Raw genomic sequence first — 7,320 nt, 5'->3', positions numbered from 1 at the left:
TACCTCCACCATCACCCCTACCTCCACCATCACCCCTACCTCCACCATCACCCCTACCTCTACCATCACCCCTACCTCTACCGTCACCCCTACCTCCACCGTCACCCCTACCTCCACCGTCACCCCTACCTCCACCGTCACCCCTACCTCCACCGTCACCCCTACCTCCACCGTCACCCCTACCTCCACCGTCACCCCTACCTATACCGTCACCCCTACCTCCACCGTCACCCCTACCTCCACCGTCACCCCTACCTCCACCGTCACCCCTACCTATACCGTCACCCCTACCTCCACCGTCACCCCTACCTCTACCGTCACCTCTACCTCCACCGTCACCCCTACCTCCACCGTCACCCCTACCTCCACCGTCACCCCTACCTCCACCGTCACCCCTACCTCCACCGTCACCCCTACCTCCACCGTCACCCCTACCTCTCCCGTCACCCCTACCTCTCCCGTCACCCCTACCTCTCCCGTCACCCCTACCTCTACCGTCACCCCTACCTCTACCGTCACCCCTACCTCCACCGTCAGCCCTACCTCCACCGTCACCTCTACCTCCACCGTCACCCCTACCTCCACCGTCACCCCTACCTCCACCGTCACCTCTACCTCCACCATCACCCCTACCTCCACCATCACCCCTACCTCCACCATCACCCCTACCTCTCCCATCACCCCTACCTCTCCCATCACCCCTACCTCCACCATCACCCCTACCTCTACCATCACCCCTACCTCCACCATCACCCCTACCTCCACCATCACCCCTACCTCCACCATCACCCCTACCTCCACCATCACCCCTACCTCCACCATCACCCCTACTTCCACCATCACCCCTACCTCCACCATCACCCCTACCTCCACCATCACCCCTACCTCCACCATCACCCCTACCTCCACCATCACCCCTACCTCCACCATCACCCCTACCTATCCCATCACCCCTACCTCCACCATCACCCCTACCTCCACCATCACCCCTACCTCTCCCATCACCCCTACCTCCACCATCACCTTTACCTCCACCATCACCCCTACCTCCACCATCACCCCTACCTCCACCATCACCCCTACCTCTCCCATCACCCCTACCTCTCCCATCACCCCTACCTCCACCATCACCCCTACCTCCACCATCACCCCTACCTCTCCCATCACCCCTACCTCCACCATCACCCCTACCTCTACCATCACCCCTACCTCTCCCATCACCCCTACCTCTCCCATCACCCCTACCTCCACCATCACCCCTACCTCCACCATCACCCCTACCTCTCCCATCACCCCTACCTCTCCCATCACCCCTACCTTCACCATCACCCCTACCTCCACCATCACCCCTACCTGCCCCATCACCCCTACCTCTCCCATCACCCCTACCTCCACCATCACCCCTACCTCCACCATCACCCCTACCTCCACCATCACCCCTACCTCTCCCATCACCCCTACCTCTCCCATCACCCCTACCATCACCCCTACCTCTCCCATCACCCCTACCTCCACCATCACCCCTACCTCCACCATCACCCCTACCTCCACCATCACCCCTACCTCCACCATTACCCCAACTTCCACCATCACCCCTACCTCCACCATCACCCCTACCTCCACCATCACCATCACCCCTACCTCTCCCATCACCCCTACCTCCACCATCACCCCTACCTCCACCATCACCCCTACCTCTCCCATCACCCCTACCTCCACCATCACACCTACCATCACCCCTACCTCTCCCATCACTTCTACCTCCACCATCACCCCTACCTCTCCCATCACCACTACCTCCACCATCACCCCTACCTCTCCCATCACCCCTACCTCTCCCATCACCCCTACCTCCACCATCACCCCTACCTCCACCATCACCCCTACCTCTCCCATCACCCCTACCATCACCCCTACCTCTCCCATCACCCCTACCTCCCCCATCACCCCTACCTCTACCATCACCCCTACCTCTCCCATCACCCCTACCTCCACCATCACCCCTACCTCCACCATCACCCCTACCTCTCCCATCACCACTACCTCTCCCATCACCCCTACCTCTCCCATCACCCCTACCTCTCCCATCACCCCTACCTCTACCATCACCTCTACCTCTACCATCACCTGTACCTCTCCCATCACCCTTACCTTCACCATCACCCCTACCTCTCCCATCACCCCTACCTCTCCCATCACCCCTACCTCTCCCATCACCCCTACCTCTCCCATCACCCCTACCTCTCCCATCACCCCTACCTCCACCATCACCCCTACCTCCACCATCACCCCTACCTCCACCATCACCCCTACCTCTCCCATCACCCCTACCTCTCCCATCACCCCTACCTCCACCATCACCCCTACCTCCACCATCACCCCTACCTCCACCATTACCCCTACCTCCACCATCACCTCTCCCATCACCTCTACCTCCACCATCACCCCTACCATCACCCCTACCTCTCCCATCACCCCTACCTCTCCCATCACCCCTACCTCCACCATCACCCCTACCTCTCCCATCACCCCTACCTCCACCATCACCCCTACCTCCACCATCACCCCTACCTCTCCCATCACCCCTACCATCACCCCTACCTCTCCCATCACCCCTACCTCCACCATCACCCCTACCTCTACCATCACCCCTACCTCCACCATCACCCCTACCTCCACCATCACCCCTACCTTTCCCATCACCCCTACCTCTCCCATCACCCCTACCTCCACCATCACCCCTACCTCCACCATCACCCCTACCTCTCCCATCACCTCTACCTCCACCATCACCTCTACCTCCACCATCACCTCTACCTCCACCATCACCCCTACCTCCCCCATCACCCCTACCTCCCCCATCACCCCTACCTCTCCCATCACCCCTACCTCTACCATCACCTCTACCTCTACCATCACCTCTACCTCTACCATCACCTCTACCTCCACCATCACCCCTACCTCCACCATCACCCCTGCCTCTCCCATCACCCCTACCTCTCCCATCACCCCTACCTCCACCATCACCCCTACCTCCACCATCACCCCTACCTCCACCATCACCCCTACCTCCACCATCACCCCTACCTCCACCATCACCCCTACCTCCACCATCACCCCTACCTCCACCATTACCCCTACCTCCACCATCACCTCTCCCATCACCTCTACCTCCACCATCACCCCTACCATCACCCCTACCTCTCCCATCACCCCTACCTCTCCCATCACCCCTACCTCCACCATCACCCCTACCTCTCCCATCACCCCTACCTCCACCATCACCCCTACCTCCACCATCACCCCTACCTCCACCATCACCCCTACCTCTCCCATCACCCCTACCTCTCCCATCACCCCTACCTCCACCATCACCCCTACCTCTACCATCACCCCTACCTCTACCATCACCCCTACCTCCACCATCACCCCTACCTCCACCATCACCCCTACCTTTCCCATCACCCCTACCTCTCCCATCACCCCTACCTCCACCATCACCCCTACCTCCACCATCACCCCTACCTCTCCCATCACCTCTACCTCTCCCATCACCTCTACCTCCACCATCACCTCTACCTCCACCATCACCCCTACCTCCCCCATCACCCCTACCTCTCCCATCACCCCTACCTCTACCATCACCTCTACCTCTACCATCACCTCTACCTCTACCATCACCTCTACCTCTACCATCACCTCTACCTCTACCATCACCTCTACCTCTACCATCACCCCTACCTCCACCATCACCCCTACCTCTCCCATCACCCCTACCTCTCCCATCACCCCTACCTCCACCAACACCCCTACCTCTACCATCACCCCTACCTCTACCATCACCCCTACCTCTACCATCACCCCTACCTCCACCATCACCCCTACCTCCACCATCACCCCTACCTCCACCATCACCCCTACCTCCACCATCACCCCTACCTCCACCATCACCCCTACCTCCACCATCACCCCTACCTCCACCATCACCCCTACCTCCACCATCACCCCTACCTCCACCATCACCCCTACCTCCACCATCACCCCTACCTCTACCATCACCCCTACCTCTACCATCACCCCTACCTCTACCATCACCCCTACCTCCACCATCACCCCTACCTCCACCATCACCCCTACCCACACCATCACCCCTACCTCCACCATCACCCCTACCTCTACCATCACCCCTACCTCTACCATCACCCCTACCTCTACCATCACCCCTACCTCTACCATCACCCCTACCTCTACCATCACCCCTACCTCTACCATCACCCCTACCTCCACCATCCACTCATCTCACCACCTGCCCCTTCATTTGCATACAGAAGACAGCCCAAATAAGGCAATAAATCAGGTCCTATATTCAAATGGTTTTGCCTGGATATTAAAACCCTCTGCATCCACTCTGTCCCTGAGTAAATTGTCCCCGTGCTTTTCCTCTGTCGCTGTGTGACTGCCTGGCGAGAGATGAGAGATATACCCCTGTTCTCATCATGGGGACAGAGGTAGTACTATAACCACCAGCACACAGACACCTATATATTTAAATATAACCCCCCATCCCCACCCCCCTCTTCTCTTTCTCTCATTGCATGGCCCAGGGATGAGATAGTCACTCACTTCAATATATCAATATACATATGCTTATATCTCATATGCCTGGGGCAAACTAACTGCCTTGGTTATCAGGCTGCCCAAGATTTTATGACTGCCGAAGGTCACTGCTCATACGGGGAGGTGATACTTGAATATTGCTCTTAATGTAGGTCTTAGGACACTGCTTCCCTCCCTTCTGAGTCGCTACACCCAATTCACTTTACCTCATCAATTATTGAAATGAACCACCAACCATGCAAGGAAATTATTATGAAATTCAACCACCAACCATGCACGGACATCTAAGTAATTTCCCAAAAGTAGAAAAGACACAAAGGGTTTTCAATCTTCAAATGTAGTAGGCCTGTAGACTTTGTCATTTAGATTTTGGTGCAGGGTGTCATGCTGATGGAAAAAGAATGGTTTCCTTGCCAAGCAGGAAACAGTCAAAGTTCAGTGCATACTTCACATGGAGGATTAGGAATGTTGAATGGAAGCATATAAATATATTGCTGGTTTTACCAAAGCATAATGAAATCAGATTTTAAAAATAAACAAAAATAAGGCGTGTGTGTTTGTGTGTGTGCGTGCGTGCGTGTCTAACACTCAATGACCAGGCCTCTGATCAAATAATGATTTGGTGGAAAATCTAAATGAATTCCACTTAACAGAATTCTCTATTCCAATTATTATGAATAAAAGAGGGTGGGGAGGAAACAAGACAAATATGCATTTTTAGAATAAAAAAAGCGATCCATCATTCAATTTGTTGGGTCCCCAAACTCCCATCAAAGGTTCACAGGCTGTGAAGTATAGCGATTCGCCATCAACAAACAGAGGATTGGAACCAAAAGCCTTCAACCTTAATTAATGTTCAAGTCTGCCACTATTACTTTGTGTGTTTAACACAGATGGCAACTTGTCTTTTATGTGAATCACCGCGCCACAATTTCCCTTGTTCGACATCACTGAACTGTCTCTATCACGCAACAAAAAAATCCATCTCCTGTTAAATCCTTCTCCTGCAAGGAGTCGCCATGTCATTTTTTTATTTTTATTATCCCTGATGTGTAATGTGTAGGCTGTAATCGGTCTGCTACGCGTTCCATTTCCTCCCGCTGCACATCTGATTCTACAGGGAAGCAATTGTAATTATTATGAAGCAGATGATTTTGTATTTGTGAAATAACCCCTTCAGTTATCTCAAGCTGGCAGACGGTGTTATGGCACGTTGGCGTTCCTTGTACATCTAAGACGGAACAATCCTAACTATCGGGAAGCAGAAATGACTGTGTTTATAAAATAACCATCAAGTACTCAGTGCCATCAAGCAGACAAACACTGATTCAGTCCAGATGTATCCACCTTGATGCCGATCACGATCCCTCTAAAAAAGTATATTTTCCCTCCAAAAAGTAAAGTCTTTGCATAATGAGAGACTTTTTGTTTTACTGAAGATTGCCAATTACATCTCAGTAAACAGTGCTGTGATTAAACTTCCTGTTTTGTCGGTTTCATTGTGAAAATGTAGCTTATTAATAGCTATAAAACATACTGAAGTTTGTTCAAAATGTCAAACCCAGACTTGGTTTCGCAGGGAGCCGAAATGGAAATGAGTCAATGTAAATACAATTTGATTAAAAATTCCCTCCGGTGTTACAAACTCAATTGTAGAAATTCTCCCAAAATACAGAGAAACTTTTCAGCCTCTTGAGCTAATAACCGGTGACAGCGAGAGGCTTAAACAAAAGATCAGTCAAGCGTTCATTTGAATTTTCAAATCCCTTTTAATACAACTCGGCTTGATTCATTTCCCTGAGAATTCATCAAAAACATCAGTTTTGCATTGAGAGAGAAGGAGATCATTTACATTTTTGAGTGAGACTGTAGCATTCAGAGCAGTGCAGCACTGGCTCCCAAACTTCATTTGAGTACAATGGTGACATTCTGCCTCACATAAGACAACTGGCATGTTTTCATGTGAGTACAAATAAAGCGGATGGTTGGAATGGTGAGCTTTATATGTCCTGTCTCTCTCTAGAGAGGCAAGCTGGCATGCACAAGACTGGTTCATACTTGGATTGATCTCTGAAAAAAAATAAAAAATAAAAATCACTAATGAGTTTGGTTAAGGCTCGGACACACTAATAGCGTTTGCCTGCCCCCAAACATCAGATCACCTGATCTTATTTACCATGCTGTGAACTTCTCCAACTTTCATCTGTGACTCCAAGGCCACAAGGTTTCCAAGGCCTCCATCAGCTCTCATAAACAAAGTGATTTATTCAAATCAAATCAAATTGTATTTGTCAAAATGCGCCGAATACAATGAAATGCTTACTTACAAGCCCTTAACCAACAATGCAGTTTTAAGAAAAATTAGTGTTAGTTAAAAAAATAGATAAGTAAAAAAATTACAAATTAAAGTAACAAGTAATTAAAGAGCAGCAGTAAAATAACAGTATCTTGGTTAGGGGACCGTAAAACGGCAATAGTACGCCATAGTACGCCATAGTACGCCCTAGTACTTTCATCTGTGACTCCTCTGTTTCTGAGACCAACATCAACACTCATAAACAAAGTGATTTATTCTAGAATTCTAGAATCAGGATTCTGCTATCTAATTACTTTCAGCACATTCCTCTCCTTGTCTGAGTCATGGAGAGGTTTCTTTATGAGTGAAGGTGATGGACTATCAGGCAGAGAGCTCGTCATAAATCC

Source organism: Salvelinus alpinus, chromosome 27 (assembly GCF_045679555.1).
Source record: "Salvelinus alpinus chromosome 27, SLU_Salpinus.1, whole genome shotgun sequence".
NCBI lineage: Eukaryota > Metazoa > Chordata > Actinopteri > Salmoniformes > Salmonidae > Salvelinus > Salvelinus alpinus.
The sequence above is the reverse complement of the archived record's forward strand: the minus strand, read 5'-3'. Positions refer to the sequence as shown.